This window comes from Herpailurus yagouaroundi, unplaced genomic scaffold (genome assembly GCF_014898765.1).
Source record: "Herpailurus yagouaroundi ecotype Mexico unplaced genomic scaffold, PumYag 250, whole genome shotgun sequence".
NCBI lineage: Eukaryota > Metazoa > Chordata > Mammalia > Carnivora > Felidae > Herpailurus > Herpailurus yagouaroundi.
Window position 1 is genome coordinate 10,774,723 of NW_024412467.1, and position 18,903 is coordinate 10,793,625.

The window sequence follows — 18,903 nt, forward strand, 5'->3', positions numbered from 1 at the left end:
TTCTGTGGGTGACAGGTACTCCAAAAACTACTGGGGATTGTTTTCTATACCCATAACTGAAGGAAATGCTAAATTTTTCCACAGAGGTTAGTGGAAATAAAGATGTCATTTTTTTGTCACCCTAGTTTGTGGGCCCCCTGAAATCTCTCCATAGATCCCACAGGAGTCTGTGGATTCCAAGTTAGGATCTCTTAGCAACAGACTGACTCTAAAAAAATAATTTAAAACTTTTGTTTCTGCATTATCTTCCATTCATTCTATATATGCTTATTGAGCACCTAGTAAGTGCTAGGCACTGTGCTAAGGACTGGGTATAAAAGCTTTGAGTAAGACTTTGTGCCTACCCTTATTCCCTACTAAGATAAATGTGTAAACTGATAATACACATCACAATATGGTACCAAGATGTAAACAAATTTTTGTGGATGTGCTTGTTTGTGATTTCTAAGTATAAACTATAGTCTGTTCATTCCCTCTGGCTAGGCAGTCTGAAATAGACTTCTAAAATTATATTATTTTTCTCTCTCATTTCTCATAAGTGCCTTCCACTATGCATCCATGCCAAATTTGGGGATTTTCCAACTAGTTGCTCTATTAGTCAGGGTCTGATTATCTAAAAACAGAAGATATTTAATGCAGGGAATTGGTCACACAGATGTGAAAAGTTGGAAAGACAATAGGGAATAGTGAGGCAACTGAGAGATTAGAGAAGGAAAGCTTTAACCCTGGGTTGGCTGGAGGAATAAAGGAAGGAGGTCATTTTACCAGAGCCCAGAAACTAGAATAGCCCACTAGAAGTTTGGAAACATGGTGGAACAACATTCAGCAGGAATTAGAGCCACAGAAAATGCACAGCCATGGCAGAGAGAGGAGAAGAAATACCTTGGCTTTTTCCTTCCTCCTATCCGCCAGCCTCCCACGGTTGCCTCCCGGTGGACAAATCCAACTGGAACAGCTGATATGAAAGCCTGAGCAGTGCAGGCTATGAGTCAGGCTCTCGCTGTATAGATAAAAGCTGGGAAAAAGCAAGGAATGTTCCAAAGGCAAACATGCCCAAGACCAGCATAGTTGCATTTGTTCTTTACATGCCATCCTCCTTCCGGTCCCTTCTCCTAAATGTACGACTCAGATCTACATTCAGTGGCTTCCACAAATATTAACAAACACCAGACTGTGGCTTTTCTTCTTTGGATCTGTAAGAGAATTTCTCAAACTTGTCAGTGCCTATGAATCTTCATTTTCTCCAGAACCTACCTTTTTGTATATCTAAAATAACCCACTATAGGGCAAGGTTCTCATATGTTCTATATGCAAAGGATGTATTCTCAACAGGGGTGATATCACTCCCAAGAGAGCAAAAATTGGTTTTTGGAAGGGGGTAAAGGAATGGGTGAAAAACCTTAGATTTTACAATGGTTTGGGATCCTCTAAAGTTCAACTCTACCTGACAATACCTTATTCCTTAGCATTTACTTTCTCTTATGAGGGAGAAATTTCATTTTGAACATTAAATAATTGATTTTTCATCTTAGAAGGCAATAATGAAAAGCAGGGAAGGATAGCGAAACATTGCCCCAAAAGGTGAAGAGTACTTTCTTCTTAACTTTCATCTCCTGGTCCCACTCTTATACCAATAGAATATTTTCACTTCCACTCTGAATCTTTCTTCATGGACTGTTCTTTCTGTCCTGTTAAGAAACTCTACAACCAGAGTTGTAAACAGTAAAAATCAATTTGGGCTGATTTAACCACAACAATTTTTTTTAATTAGTAGGGTATTGGGATCTTAAGAAACATTCCAAGTTACAACAAAATAATTTAAAATAAACTAGAAAGAATGAATTTGATAAAGAAAAAAAGCAGGAATTTATGAAAATAAAAATAAACCACAACAACAAAAGTCCAGGTAAATCCAAAAGCTAGTTCTTTGAAAGGAATGATGAAATAAACACTTCTAAACTATAGGTAAAGAAGAAATAATTTATAAGTGAGTACTGCATGCAACTCTATGGCAAACATTTTAAAATCTAGAAGAAATAATTTTATAGGAAAATTAGGAAACTCAAGAAGAAGAAAGCTTCAATAAACCAGTTACCATAACAGATATTAGCAAGTAATTAGAGTCTACCACTGGACAAAATACCAGAACCAGATGGCTTCACAGCTGAGCCTTATCTAACCTCTAAAGAGCAAATTATTCTAATGTTATTTAAAACATTCCAGTCACTGGAAAAAAGATGAAACTCCCTCCAGTTTAGTTTATAAAGATAGCATAATTTTAATACCAAATCCAGAAAATCAAAAAAATAAAAATAAAATTTTGGATCAATCTCATGCATGTATAGAAATTTATAAATTCTGAATAAAACTTGAACAAAATCCAGCAAAATGTCAAAGGGATAATACATTATAAAAGTGTGGAGCTAATTTTTAAAAAACTGAAAATAATACAGCAGAACTTGCATAAAGTGCAAATGGATAAAGAAATTGTGGTTTATATACACAATGGAATACTACTTGGCAATGAGAAAGAATGAAATATGGTGTTTTGTAGCAACATGGATGGAACTGGAGAGTGTTATGCTAAGTGAAATAAGTCATACAGAGAAATATAGATGCCATATGTTTTCACTCTTATGTGGATCCTGAGAAACTTAAGAGTGTGGGGGAGGGGAAGGAAAAAAAAAAAAAAGAGAGGGAGGGAGCCAAACCATAAGAGACTCTTAAAAACTGAAAATAAACTGAGGGTTAATGGAGGATGAGAGGGAGGGGAGAGTGGGTGATGGGCATTGAGGAGGGCACCTGTTGGGATGAGCACTGGGTGTTGTATGGAAACCAATTTGACGATAAATTTCATATTTAAAAAAAAGGAATACTGTTAATGTAATTTATTAAATGAGAAAACTAGAGGGAAACAAGCAGATATTAAAGGTCTTCTGATGAAATTTATTGCTTAGCCTTTATAAAGAATCAAAATTAGATTGCCCTCCCTGATGGAGGATGGCTACAGGGAGCCTGGCACCTCTGCCTACAGGATTAAAAGAAGCCAAAATGTGAGACAAAAACTATTAATCTGCCAGTCTCCTTTTGAAAGGGGAGCACTCATGGACAGCTCTGATGGGACATTGGAGCAAAGGCTAACAATTTTTCACTCATTCATGGATCATTTACTAAAACCTAATATGTGCTAAGTGAAAAGCTAGATACTAAGGAAACAAAGATTAATAAGACCACAAAAAAGTAAGATTGAATTAGAAGGAAATAACTGACATATAATAAAGATTAGTTAACAAATAATAGTTAACAAATAATAAAACAATACTATCACAAATGATAAGACCGTAACAATTTCTGTTAAGGCCAGAAACTAGACTGTTATGTCACCATTGCCATTTTTATTTAACATTGACTTGGAAATTATAACAATTGAAATGAGAATAAAAAATGAGATAAAGAAGAGGTAGAAGTAGAAAACCTAAGAAACCTTGTTACAAAAAAAAAAAATAGGTAAACAAAACAAAACAACTTTATCCTGTAAATAAGCCTAAAAATGAATATGAAAAGAAATTATTCCATTCACAATCATGATAAAAATTACAAAATGCTTAAGAATAAATATAATTTAAAATGCAGAGTATAGGAAATTATGAATGTCTTAATGAAGGATATAAACTAAGATACGCATAAATGGAAAGTTTGGATACACACCAATCATGAGTTTGGATGGAAAAAAAATTTAATACAAAAATCTCTATCCTGCTAAACTAACATATAAATTTAATGAAACTAATTATTCCAATGGAGTTCTTTCATGACAAAAGGAAGGAGAAGGTGAAAAGAGAATTAAATAAATTATTTTAGAGTTTATACCAGTGGATAAATATCTAAGAATAACCAAGAAAAGTATGAAAAATAAGGTTAGTGAAGGGGAGCAGGGGGACATACTTCAACAGTTAAAAGAATACACTATCATCTGCTTTGACAACATATTATTGGCATATGATAGACAAATCAAAATGCAATAGCACAGACAATCCAATTACATATGAGAATCAATATATTATTAAAGATAGCATTTTCATTTAAGTGGGAAAAGTGAGTTAATAAATGGTGGTGATACAGTTATCTGACTGAAAGAAAATAAAATTGGACCTTCATCTTATACAATATAGAGAAATAAATTCTAGATGGCTAAAAGACTTAAATGTAGAATTAAGGAAAAATTACACAAACTTGAGAGACGATGTGTGGATAAGACTGAAAAAAAGACACTCAAGTAAAACAGACGTTTTTTCATATATAAATTTAAATCTATTTTATAGATAAAACCAAAGTCAATAATAATAAGCTTGGAAAAATAGTTGCAATCCAGAGAATATACGGGGGTTAATTTTAATATACAAGAATCTCTTTCAAGTTGAAAGAAAGAAAGAAAAATATTTAGGCAAAGGATACAAAAGGACCATTCATAAGAGGGAAAATTCAAACGGTCAACAACATATAGAAAGATAAATCTCACTAACTGTTGAGAAAAATGCAAATTAAAGTAATAATAAAGTATCATTTTACACCCACCATAATGGCAAATATTTTCAAGTATTATAACACCTGTTGCTGACAAAAATGCTACAAGAAATATGAATTGTTTTAACCTTTTGGGAAAGCAATCTGACAATATCTATTCCATTTAAATACATAACAAACACACCCCTTTTGAATATTTAGAGGGAAGAAAGCAGAAAACCACATTTTTAATAGTAAAACATTGAAAGCATTCTCTTTGAGATAAAAAAAAAAAAGAATTCCTAATAACACTTATCTAATTTAGCATTATAATGGTCCTAGCCATAGTAGTAAGACAGGTAAAATAAGGAAATTTAGAATTATCAGAGAAGACAGGCATTATTTGTAGATAACAAAACTGTATAGAAAATGTGAAAGAATCCAGAGAAATTATAATAGAGAGTTTAGCAAGTTTGCTTGATACCAAGTTAATATATAATCATATTTCTAAATACTAGCCACCAGGGGTGCCTGGGTGGCTTAGTTGGTTAAGTGCCAACTTCATCTCAGGTCATGATCCCGTGGTTTGTGGGTTGGAGCCCCGCATCAGGCTCTGTGCTGAAAGCTCAGAGCCTAGAGCCTGCTTCTGATGCTGTGTCTCCCCCTCCCTCTGCGCCTCCCCTGCTCATGCTCACTTGCTCTCTCTCAAAAATAAAATAAACATCAAAAAAAAATTTTAATAAATACTAGCCACCAAATAGTTAGAAAATAAACGTTCTTAAAAATTGTATTTATAATAGCAGCAAAAATACCAGACACCAAGGAATAATTTATCAGAAAATATGCAAGACCATTATGGAGAAAACTAAAAATTTTGAGAGAATTTAAAAATTACACAAATGGAGAGACATACTATTTTCATGGATTGGAATCCTTATGCCAATTTTCCCTAGTTCAATAGATTTAGTGTGATCTCAGTCAAAATTCCAGGAAATCTTTTTTTTCATGGAACTTAGCAAGTTGATTCTAAAATTTATATTAAAATACAAGAATAGTATTTGGCCAAGAATTTGTTAAAGCCCTCCTAAAGAACAAGGTTCTTCAAGTCTTGCTCTACTACATATCATGACTTTTATAAACTTATAAAAACCAAAAGAATATAGTACTGACATAGAGATAGACGAATAGACTAAATGGAATAGGAGAGAGAGCCCAGGAATATACACTGTAACTCAGTGATAAGCTTTTTCCCTTCAAAAGAAGAATTATTACTTGCCGAGAGGAGTGTGGCTTAAAATCCAGGGGTCCTCCACTGTAATTCTCCTAACAGATTTTCCAAAGACTCTGTCCAAAGAATCCATATAATATCTTTTCTGCCACAAGCACTTTGAGCACCACTGGATCTTCTGGTAATAGGGCCAAGGGACAAAATTGCCTGTACCAATGCCTTCCCAAGATGGAAGAATTTGCTCTGGGCCCCAGTCAAAGCTACTGCCTTTCCAATCACCCAATAAATGAATCAATATGACACATTTGTGTCAGTTAGTCATTGTAATAGGGACAAGAAATCCAACCACAGTAGTTTAACCTACTGACGGGTTATTTTTGTCCCATGCTAAGTATGGAGGTGAACAGCCCAGGGCTTGTGCAGTAGCTCCCTAATATCAATAGTGTCACAGGATCCTTCAGTATTTCTGCTCCACCATCCTTCCCTTGTGATTTGTGCTCATGCTTATTGTCTTATGGCCATGCCCACAGGTTGTGTACCACAGCTCCAGATAGGAAGAGGGAGGGAAACAGAAAGGGGAACTACCTTTCTTAGAAATCTGGAGCTTATGCCACATTAGCCATACTCTGATACTTGGTGACTTCTGGTTGCAAGGGACTCCCTGAATATTTTTAACTGAACATATTTCTGGCCAAATAGAATTAGGGTTCCATTAAAAAGAAATCCAGAGGTGCCTGGGTGGCTCAGCCAGTTAAGTGTCTGACTCTTGATTTTGGCTCACATTATGATCTCATGGTTTGTGGGATCTAGCCCCATGTAGGGCTCTTCACTGACAGCACAGAACCTGCTTGGGATTCTCCCTCTCCCTGTCTCTCTGCCCATCGTCCTCTCTTGCACATGATCTCTCTTTTAAAATAAATAAACTTGAAAAAAATCCATATTGGTAGATAATTATTAGTGCCTGCCTCAGCATCCAAATGTAGTACATATGATTTCCAAAATTTAAAAAGATCTATAAAGCCTTGTTCCTCTACTTTCTTAGTGGTAAGAAAAGCAATGGACAGCTACCTGTCCTTCATTTTGTGGAAGAATATCCCAACATTCCCTGATTCCCCAGGTCTCTCTGTCTCTGTCACACACACATGCGCATGTACCTGGAAGTTTACTAATATAACAAACCCCATAATTATATGTGAATTATTCTTTACCTTCAGACACACAGTTTACCAAGGCAACTAGGCTGCATTCTACTCCCTGTTTCCAAGTTTATCAGTATGATGTTGATATCCAGTTCCATATTCTGCAGACTAAATCTGATACAAACCCAGAGAATTGTCATGCCCGTGAGACACTGTGGTGAGAGAGTATTTCTGACCCTGACAAGTGAAAACACTCCTTCTGATGTCTCTTATTTACAGGGATAGAGAAAAGCAAAGGATATTCAGTGGGAATTCAAGATTCAGGGAGTTCTGAGTAAACCAGGTTAGACTGCAAAGACTGGTCTTGAGGTCAAAAACTAATGAGAATGACTATTTAGATTTGATTTAAATTATTTTAACTTGGTTTAATTATTAACCAGTAAACAGGAGTGCAAAAGAACAAAATAAAAGTTTGCGAAAAGTTGGATAGCTTCAGTAGTCCTCATGGAGTAAGGATTTTGATCTGCCATTTATACTGTTTTGTTCTTGAAGAGGCATAGAGGAATCTATCAGTATTCAAGGGTCCATCACATCAGTGTAGAAGGAAGTTCTTATGTTCAACAATAAGGTAATTGGATCTTCTCAAGAGTTCAATGCAGCGTGCCTGGCCATGACCTCCATGAGTCGTCTAAATCTTCCCATTGAAATTCTCCAGGCCTGCTCTTCCCCAAATCAATGTTTTATCTTTCTCTGAAGAAACCAGCTGAGGACGTGAATTCAGCTCTTCTTTTTTTTTTTTACATCTTCGTTTTTGTTCCAAGTTTTTTATTTAAATTCCAGCTAGTTAATATACAGTGCAGTGTTAGTTTCAGATGTAGAATTTAGTAATCCATCACCTACATACAACACCCAGCGCTTATCACAAGTGCCTTCCCTAATACCCATCACCTGTTTAAGCCATCCTCCCACCCGCCTCCCCATCAGTTTGTTCTCTAGAGTGAATTCAACTCTTTAGTTCAGTAATTTTCAGGTTCAAACTGTACATTTGATATTTGGCCTTCTGCATACTTAAGCAGCAAGTGATAAGAAATTCTTTTAACAAAGGCACCGAAGCCTCTGGTTTTCAGCGTGTGCTTTGAAGTGAGAATTTGGGAATTTGAGCATGTCTTTCTTTTTATTTAAGCTATCAGTTATCATTAGAAGAAGGCATCTCATCCCATAGTCCTTGAATTCCCTGTGACTTTCATATTATTCAATAGTGTTGATCTCTTGGACTCCTGAAGCTTTGCCTTCAATGGCAATTCAGTCTAGATACACACAGATGATGATCTGATTAACTGCTTCACCAGATCATGACAAGAACCCTTAACAACACCAGCTGGATTTTCATTGCCTTCAGCTTCCACCGAGCCAGATGACACTTTCATGTTTGCACTGCATCCCACATTTCTCTAAGGCTCTATGGCTTGCAGCCTCTCCCTTCCCATTTCTGGATCATCCACAGTTCTTAGTTGCAAAGACGAGACACCAACTCTGTCAGATTGAAGGAGAAAATGAATTTATTAAAGGGCATTGAGGGCTCACGGAATTTCTGTCTAGGAAGGCTACTGAGTTAAGTTTGTGGTGAGGCACCTGGGAGGAGCACTCCTGAGAAGGGACACAAGGACTTGCAGAGGCAAGAGGCTAACGGGACCCTAGGCCCCGCTGGCCCTCCCAGCACCGCTGCCCTAGAAGCTTGATCATTCTGCCGTCTCTGACCCTGAGAGACACTAGGGAGTTTGTTACGGCTCCCCCACATTCATGACTTCATCTCTCTCAAGTGGATGCCATTACTCATACCTGACTAGAAGTGGAGACTGAGAAAGCAAGTATCTGGCATTTCGGTTGCTATAGTGGAAGGTATGCTCTTTTGTGGACACCAGCTGGGAAAATCCAAATGCGGGGAAGAGTTTCAGATACTGAACAACCAAAAAGAAGGACAAACGTTTACCTTCTAATAAACCAGAAGCGGGAGGAATATTCAAGCCTCTTTCCCTTTACCACGAGAGACAAGATCATGTCCAGCAAGAAGACAAATACAGCACACATCCTGGAGGTCATTGAAACACTTCTGTACCTGTGTCTATTTCCAGGGTCTCACATTTTAAAGTCCCTGCTTAGTGTCTGTAGCCGGTTCACCTCCTCTCTCCACTAGGGATTTGTCATCACACAAGAGCTTACGTGGCTGCTGCTTCCATTCATCCAATGCTGACCTATTAACTGTTAGCTTTCACACTGGTTTTTACCACAGCCTTTGTCTTTCTCTGTATTCACAAGGACATAAAGATTCACATTCTATGAGGAAAGAACATAACAAGTAAGAGCAATTGATGATGAGAAAAATGCCAGTGCTCAGATCCTTGACAGAAATATTGAACATTTAAAGTATCTGAAAACAAAAAACAAAAAACTAACTGAACAAACAAAACCCAAAACCCCAGGGAACTCTCCTTGCACTTGGAATAAGTCCAGACTCCTAACCATGCTGGGCCTCTGGGGCCCTCCAAGATTGGGCCCAGACTTTCACACTGACCTCATCCTCCACTACATGTCTATACTGGCTCTGATCCAGCCCCCTCAGCCTTCTTTCTGTTCCTTGAACAGGCCAAGCTCCCTCTCACCCGAGTGTTCGCATTTGATGTGCCCTATTCTTCACGGTCTTCTCCATGGCTGGCTTCTCAGAGAGGGCATTCCGAGCGCTCTGTAAAATAGGCCCTCTGCTTCCAGTTAACCCACCTGATCACTCACGTTTCCACTAGGTGGTGTGTTTACCACCCCGCTCCCCACCCAATAGCACGTGCTCCCAGAGCAAGGACCTGCCAATGATGTTCGTCGCAATCCTCAGCAGACTGCATAGTGGCCACACGTAGTAAGCTGTTAAGAAAGGTTTAATATATGAATGAAAGCCTAGAGAAAGGAATGGCAAAGTCTAAGGTGATAGCAAGTGCAGCTGTGGGCATGTCAGGGGACCGGGATACTTAATGACACAGGTCTCCAAGGCATGCTAGGATGTCCTAGATTTTCATATTTTCTGCAGATCTTTCTCCCCCTTTATAAGTTTTGTCAGAAGGTAGAAGGGGAAAATGGAACTATCTTTGGTCCGGCCCAGAAGGATCGCACGGGCAGTATGGCATTAGAAGGTGGGAGACCCAAGGTTGGTCATCGTTTAAAAAGACAGTCCTTTCCAATGGGAGGAAAGCACTTGTCTGCTCTGTAATCTCACCAAAAGGGCAGCTAACTTGGGAAGGTCTCAGTCTGGCCTTTTCTATGTAGCCAGAGACAGCAGTACCTGCCCCCTTCTCTGGTCGCGTGAAAACAACAATGTTCTCGGTCTCATTACATTTCAGGGCTAACAGCAGATAGCAGTCCCAGCTCCCAATCAGCTGCTTCTCTCATCAGTGTAGCGATAGCACTGGCAACTTTCACTCTGTCTCAGTACCCAAAAGCTATTTATACACTGGCATAGGAAAACATATTATTTGCAGAAATGCCTCCGGATCCTCTGTCATTTATACAGAGACAGAAGATGTTTTCAAAGAACCATATTTCTGTAGTATTTTTGCGACAAAGACTGTGCAGCACGCTGAACTGCCAGGTTGTGTGGGTGTAAAAACAGCCCCCATTAACTAATCTTCAGTTCTACTTTGGCTGTTTAAATATCTATTCAGGTTTTCCAGTCTGTCCATATTTAGATTTGGGGTTTTGTTCAGGATCAGTTTGCAAGCTTTAAGAGGATACTAAGGTGCCTAGGAGTCCCTTTCTCCATCCTCTCTTCTGGGTTTTATTGGAACCACACCAGTATCACTGCACTTTGGAACTCTTGCTTCAGAGAATGTGGAAGTGTGCAACTGGTTTCATTCCCGTAGGCTCCTGTGTTAGTTCAGATCCTTCTAGAAGCAGATGCCAGTACAGGATTAGACGTGCAAGACATTTATCCAGGGAAATGCCAGTGAGGGGCAAAGGGGAAGGGGCTGAAGGCAGTAAAGAGAACTAGGAACGTTTAGAGGGAAGTAGTAAGTGGGGCTGGATAGGCCATTTCAGACTGTAGCTCAGTTCTAAGAATTTCTCAGCCAAGTCAATGGAAAGAGTCTTTTGGCCAGAGTCACCGTCAGAGGAGTCCCCCATCTTGCCTGCATAAGCAGCCGTGTCCTATTCCATCATTGGCTAGGATCAGCCCATGGGGAGCTTGGCCTCATCCAAGTGCTATAGGAAATTACCATCTATCAGTATGCTCCCCACGGCAAGAGATCTGAGTGGTGCATTTTCATGGCCACCAAAGCCCCCCCCCCCCAACCCCTCAGTGTTCTTAAAGTAAAAGGCAATGGCTTTTCAATTATTTTCTTTAAAGTTCCAGGGTCCTAAAGTGGGCCATCAGTCCACACAGGGAGGGAGAACAAGAGGTCAAGAACCTCTGCAGAGACCCCTCCACCTTCTTCTCCCAGAGAGGCTTTTTTCAGTTTGATACATTGAGGGTTCTACATCAGATATCTTTTGGGGGAGAAATGTTTCAACTGTGTTCTGAATCGTTTCAGAATAAAGTAATACCACTGGTGGAGAGATTCTTTTTATAACCCAAACCCTTGATGTGTGGGTGCCCAGAGGGGAAAAATATATTTTATGCATGATGTTTATTTCTCCCTACACAATTGTGGCTTTCTGAATGCTGTTCCATATGCCTGGATTGCCTTTCTCCCTCTATTTACCTAGAAAATCCTCATCCTTCAGACCCTTATCCACTGTCATCACGTCTCTGAGGCTTTCACCGACTTCCTTAGGCACAGAAAGCAGTTCCTGCCACCGTGCTCCCCTGGCGCTTTCTATCTTGATTACAGCACTTGTCACATTTTTATAATAATTTATGTGTACGTTCGTGTGCTCCAAGTTGTAAGATTTTTATATTTTATTCTTTCCCTCTTTCTCTAAATAGAAAAACATCGGCATTATTCTACAAACATTCTACAAACGTTAGTAAATTCTCTTGTTTTACAACCACGACCGATACCTCTAGCTGGTTAAGAAAAAGCCATGTACTTTCTTTTTTTTTTTTTTTTCAACGTTTATTTATTTTTGGGACAGAGAGAGACAGAGCATGAACGGGGAAGGGGCAGAGAGAGAGGGAGACACAGAATCGGAAACAGGCTCCAGGCTCTGATCCATCAGCCCAGAGCCCGACGCGGGGCTCGAACTCACGGACCGCAAGATCGTGACCTGGCTGAAGTCGGACGCTTAACCGACTGCGCCACCCAGGCGCCCCAAAGCCATGTACTTTCTAAGTAATTTTGAATTTCCCCTATATGCTTTTAGAAGGAATAAAACCCTGACTAAAGTAAAGCCACAAAACAAAACAAAAGCGGGCATAGTTACGTAATTATGCTCTAAACTAATTACCAATATGGGATCATTTGCATGACAACTTTGTGAGCATGATGAGAAGCAAATACAACAAGAACATTTCACCTATCATTCATGAGTCCATTCATTCCACAGATACTTATTGAGAATCTATGTGTACCAGGCAATGTTCCAGGTGCTGCCACGATGAAAGTAAAACGGTGAAGTGGTAAGGAGTGATAGGCTACTCTAGGTCGGGCGATCAGGAAAGGAACTTTCCATAGTGTGTTAGGACCCGAAGGACATGGGGAATTCTAAGACTGTAGCAAACCTGGCCGAGAACAGCTAGCAGAAAGGCCCCGAGATGGAAACACACCAAAGCCAGGGTGATGAGCCTTCAGTGGGCAAGACAAGGAGTGGTAGAAATTGTCAGAGAGACAGGCAGGAATCAGTTAGGTAGGGCTATGGACAACAGCATAAAGATTTTAGGTTTTTGTTTTTTTTTTTTTTTCTATGGGGAACAGGAAGTCATTGGAGGATTATAAGCAGACAAATGGTGTGATCTGATTGATCTTTCTCAAGGATCATTGTGGATGCTGTGTATAAAATGGATTGTAGTGGGCTAAGAGTAGAAATAATACTTGCAAGGAGTCACTGGAGTCCAGACAAGGGCTAAGAGGGATTTGGATTAGAGTATAGCAGTACAGTGCAATGTTAAAATATGCAAATAAATACTATCTGTGGATGCAAGTGCACAGAGAAACATACACATCATAGTTAAAGCAGAAAAAAAAACTTACTTCTGTGACCTCAGACCTCTGTAATGTCATCCCAATTATGCTCTTGCAAGAAACAATTAAACACAACTTGTAAACCCACTTCTACCCCTGCTCTCTGCTCTCTGTTCTCTAATTATTAAGGGAAATGATTAAACTGAGTTGAGAGGGTAGGAATTTCCGTTTGAGGGTCTGGAAGGATACAGGTTATAGAAACACGGAGTCTAATCTGTAAGACTGCTTTTCTTTTTTATTATCCAAGTCTGCACTCATGAATTCAAGGAGATGTATAGTTGTGTCCCCTGAGCAAATGGACTAGTTACAATATTCTGAATTAATAAGGGGAAGGGGGCTTGGTGTTTAATTAGCTGACCATCTGTTCTATTAAATCATCTCTTACCTTCATGAGGCACAGGTCCTTAATTGAGCTCCCTTTCTCCCAAATCCGTTCACCATATTGTTTCCAGAGTGCTGGAGCTAACAGACAACTCTAATTATGTTGGCACCCCCCCCCTCCCCGCTGTATAAAACCTTCAAGAACTCTCCACCACCCGAAGAATGAAGGTTCAGCTCCTTCCATGCACACGGCGCCATCTCTATCTCTTGCTACCTCAGCTCTGACCTCGCCCTCACTGCACCTTTTGCTTGCCTGAAACTGAGGAAGGGAGCCCTGCCATTCACACTTTGTACCTTTGCTTGTGCTGTTCCCTGTATCCAGACAGCCAACCTTTTCTTACATACGTGTCCGCTGAGCCTCCACTCAGGCTTCGCTCTTGCAACAAAGCCTCCAGCATCCTTCCAGGTTGTATTAAATGCTCCTTTGTGTTCTGAAAGCAATGGTTCTTAAAGTGTGGCCCATGGAACCCTAGGGGAGAAGGGGTTTCCTAAATTATTATGGGGGGGGGGGGCTCCACAAATTAATTTCATAATAATACTAGGATGTTATTTGCTTTTCCACTGTGTTGACATTGGTGATAACAGTGCAAAAGCAGTGGTGAGCAAAACTGCCAGCATCATAACACAAATCAAAGCTGTGGCACCAAATTACACTGGGAGTCACTCTCCACACACTGCTTGTGAAAGAAAGAAAGAAAGAAAGAAAGAAAGAAAGAAAGAAAGAAAGAAAGAAAGAAAGAAAGAAAGGAAGAAAGAAAGAGAAAAGAAAGAGAAAGAAAGAAACCAGTTGCCTTTAACAACGTCCTTAATGAAGCAGTAAAAGAAAGAAAGAAAGAAAGAAAGAAAGAAAGAAAGAGAAAGAGAAAGAAAGAAACCAGTTGCCTTTAACAACGTCCTTAATGAAGCAGTAAAAATGAGCTCACTTTATTAAATCTCAATCCCTGAATACACAACTCTTTAATATTCTACATGATGACATGAGAAATACAAATAAAGCACGTGGGCTGCACGCGAAACCACAGTGGTTGTCACAAGAGGCACCTGTGTTTGAGTTGCAGGCTGAGCTCACCGGGTTTGTTTTTGGCTTTTTTCATACAACACCATTTTTGTCTGAAGGAGCAACTGACAGACAACTAGGATGATTCAGACTTGGGCATTTGGCAGACATTTTTTGAAAAAGGAACCAAGCGAGCCTGTCACTTCAAGGAAAACAACTGTAAGTACTTGTTGCCAAAGATAAAATTTGAGCTTTCCAGCAAAAATGAGTATTTTTGGAAAGCATGTATCTGCCACTGTGAACTTGACAGCTTCCCAGTACTTAGAGACATTTCTGAGATTGGTGGAGATATTAATGAATATGTTTTTAAAATATATTGTATAATAAAATCTGTAAACATTTGGAAGATCTGCATGACTCAGTGAACCAATATTTTCCAAGGGGCCAAGACATGATGTTACAAAGTCATGTCTGGTTAAATCCATTCACACTGAGAAAGAGCCAATGTATTGTAATGTAGCAAACTATAAAATGTTTATTGCTATCACCCCAAATGGATTTATAGAATCAATGCAATCCCAATCAGAATCCCAACAGGCTTTATTTTTTTTTTTAACTTGGCAAGCTAATTCTAAAATGTATATGGAAATGCAAAGAAACTAGAGAAGCCAAAGCAATTTGGAAAAGAAGTTGGAAGAAATTTCTACCTGATTTCAAGACTTACTATTAATCTACAGTAATCAAGATAATGTGATACTGGTACAGAGATAGACATATAGATTAATACAATAGAGACTCTAGAAACAATTCTATATATATGTGATGAATATATTTTTAGTAAATAAAATTTACTAAATTTACATATTTAGTAAATATGCCAAAACAATTCAATGGTAAAGATAATCCTTTCAGGAAATGATTCTAGAACAATTGGATAGTCATTACCAAAGAGGGGTATAGTCATTAAAAAAGAAGGACCTCAATCTTTATCTCATAAAATATACAAAAAACTAAACTGTATCCTTGTCTTAAATGTAGGAGTCAAAACTATAAAAATTTCTAAAAGAATACATAGAAGAATTTAGTGACCCAGGGTTTGGCAAAGATTTCTTTAAAAAAGCACAAAGTATAAAAAGAAAAAAATCAATAAATTAATCAAAATTTAGAACTTTTGCTCTCAAAATGCCAAGAATCTGGAAAGTAAGCCATGGCTTATGAGAAAATATTTGCAAAACATACATTTCACAAGGCTGATGTCTAGAATTGATAAATAGCTCTTACAACAATAAGAAGACAAGTTACATAACAAAAAGTGGGCAAATGATTTGTAGGCATATCGCCAAAAAAGATCTATGAAAGGGAAATAATACATGACAAGATGCTCAACATAACTGATCATTATGGAAATTAAAATAAAAGCCACAATGAGCTATCACTACATATCTGGTAGAATGGCCAAAACTGAAAAAGCCAACAATGCCACTCATTGAAGTCTCCTAAATGCTGATGGGAATGTTAAATGGTACAGCCACTGTGGAAAACAGTTTGACGGTTTTATAAAAGCTTAACGTACGCTGTATGGCCCAGCCATTCCACTCATAGGTATTTTCTCAAGAGAAATGAAAATATATGTCCACACAAAGACTTGAACTTAAATATTTATAGCAGACTTATTTATAATAGCCAAAACCTTGGTATGGTGGAGGGTGGGGGTGGGGGGACAAATGTCCACCAGCAGGGGGAAAGGATAAATAGTGTCACATCCAAACAATTAAATACTCTCAGCAATAAAAAAGAACAAACTCCTGATACATTATAAGACGGGGATACATTTCAACATAATTATGTGAATGAAAGAAGCAAGTCAAAAAAGACTACATGCTTTCTAATTCCATTTAGATACAATTTTAGACCTTCAAGATCAAATGATGTAGCCACTAACCACATATGACTATTGAACACTTGAAATGTGATTAGTTCAAATTGAGTGATGCTCTAAGTATGAAATACCAGATTTTGAAGACTTACTAGGAAAAAAAAGAGAATATAAAATATGTCTGGCTTAGTCCACTGGGGCTGCTTAATAAAAATACTGACCATTGTGTGGGTGGCTTATAAATAATAGGAATTTTTTTCTCACCGTTCTGAAGACTGGTATGTCCAGGATCGAGGTGCTGGCAGATTTTTTTTGTCTAGCAAAGGCCTTCATCCTGGCTCATAGATGATCATAGATGATCATCTTCTTGCTATGGCCCACGTGGTACAAGGGGCAAGGAAGCTCTCTGGGGTCTTTCTTATAAGGGCACTAATCCTGAGGCACCTGGGGGACTTAGTCAGTTGAGCATCTGACTCTTGATTTTGGTTCAGGTCATGATCTCACGGTTCATGAGTTTGAGCCCCATATCAGGTTCTGTGCTGACAGTGCGAAGCCTGCTTGGGATTCTCTCTCTCCTCCTCTCTCTCTCTCTGCTTCTCCCCTGCTCATTCTCTCACTCTCAAACTAAATGAACTTAAAAAAAAAGGGCATTAATGTGGGCTCCACGCTCATGACCCAATCACCTCCCAAAAGCCTCAGCTGACATATTGGGGATTAGGTTTCAATGTGAGACTTTTTTGGAGGAAACAAAAACATTTAGCCTATGGCAATAATGTTATTAATAATTTTATATTATTATATGCCAAAATGATAATATTTTGATATGTTAAGTGAAATAAACTACTGGAAAAATTATAATTACATATGTGGCTCACATTTGTAACTCCTGTTTTATTTCTGTTGGGCAATCTTACAGAAGAATGCAAAGTAATCTATAGGGACAGAAAACACTGCTTGGGAACAGTTTCGGGCACATGGGAAGGAGGAGTGGACTGCAAGGAGGCACAAGGACACTTTTGAGAGTAATAGAAATGTTTATCATCTTGACTTTAGTGATACATACACGAATGTATCCATGTGAAAACTCATTAAATTGTACATTTCAAATATGTGTGATTTATTGTATGTCAGTTATATCTCAACAAATCTGTAAAAAAATATAAGTTTTTTGGTGTTTTCAGATTGAACATTGCAAACAACTTTTAAGAAACTATCATTTTCAAGAGAATGATCTTTTCTCAAGTTTTTGTGTAATAGTAAAGAAGAATATCCAGAACTATTTGAAAAATGGTAAAATATTATTCCCTCTTCAAACCATATATCTATACATAAAATGTGGGGGGAGTGAGTAAAAATTGGGGGCTTTTAAAATGGGTTCAAACATAAGCCACAATCATCTGAATATAGACTGCTACAGACATAGTGTTAGCATAAACCTAATGGTAACCACAAATCAAATAAAAACCTAAACTTATACCTAAAGGAGCTAGAACAAAAAAAAATAAAGTTTAAAGCCATGGAAGGGAGGAAATAATAAAGATTAGAGCAGATAAATGAAATAGAGGCTAAAATCACAATACAAAAGATCAATGAAACCAGGAGCTGCTTCTTTGAACAGATCAATAAAATGGATAAACCAGCCAGATTCATCAAGAAAAAAAAAAGGACCCAAATAAATAAAATCAGAAATAAAAAAAGAGAAATAATAATCAATACTATAGAAATACAAAGGATTATAGAAGACTATTGTGAAAAATGAGATGCTGGGTGCCTCGGTGGCTCAGTCAAACTCTTGATTTTGGCTCAGGTCATGATCTCATGATCTCATGGGATCAAGCCCCACATCGGGCTCTTGTGCTGACAGAGCCTGCTTGGGATTCTCTCTCTCTCTCTCTCTCTCTCTCTCTCTCTCTCTCTCTCTGCCCTTCCCCTGCTTGTGCTCTAAATAAATAAATAAATATTTATTTATTTATAAATATGTCAACAAATTGGACAAGAAGTGGAGAGAAGAAGTGGAGAGATTGGTAGAAGCATATAACTTTCCAAAACGGAATCAGGAAGAAGTAGAACATTTGAACAGGCCAATTACTAGCGATGAAATTGAATCAGTAATAAAAAAAAAAAAAAAACAACAAACAAAAGGCTTGGGTCAGATGGCTTCACAGATAAATTCTACCAAATATTTAAAAAAGGGTTAAGACCAATTCTTCTCAAACTAGTCCAAAAACCAGAAGAGGAAGGATAGCTTCCAAATTCATTCTACAAGGCCAACAGTACTCTGATACCAAAGCAGACAAAGACATTACAAAAACAGAAAGCCATAGGCCAATATCTCTGGTGAACATAGATGCAAAAATCTTCAACAAAATATTAGCAAACAGTGTATAACAATAATTAGAAAATAATGCACCATGATCAAATGAGAAATTCTAGGGATACAAGGTTCAATATTCACAAATCAATCAACAAGATATATCATTTTAACAAGAGAAAGGGAAAAAAAAACATGTGATCATCACAATAGATGTAGACAAAGCATTTGACAAAGTGCAATATCCATTCACGATAAAAACTCTCAAAAGTGTAGATTTAGAGGGAATATACCTCAACATAATAAA

The 18,903-nt window shown here is 38.1% G+C and overlaps 1 long non-coding RNA gene across 1 annotated transcript in view; it reads left to right on the top strand.

The window, feature by feature from the left end:
* LOC121020493 (uncharacterized) overlaps nt 1-17,294 on the top strand; it is a 32,803-nt gene extending 15,509 nt beyond the window's left edge. Inside the window, exon 3 of the long non-coding RNA XR_005786158.1 lies at nt 17,202-17,294. This is a non-coding gene — a long non-coding RNA (uncharacterized LOC121020493). The remainder of the gene's footprint in view (nt 1-17,201) is intronic.
* The last annotated feature ends 1,609 nt before the right edge of the window (nt 17,295-18,903 follow it).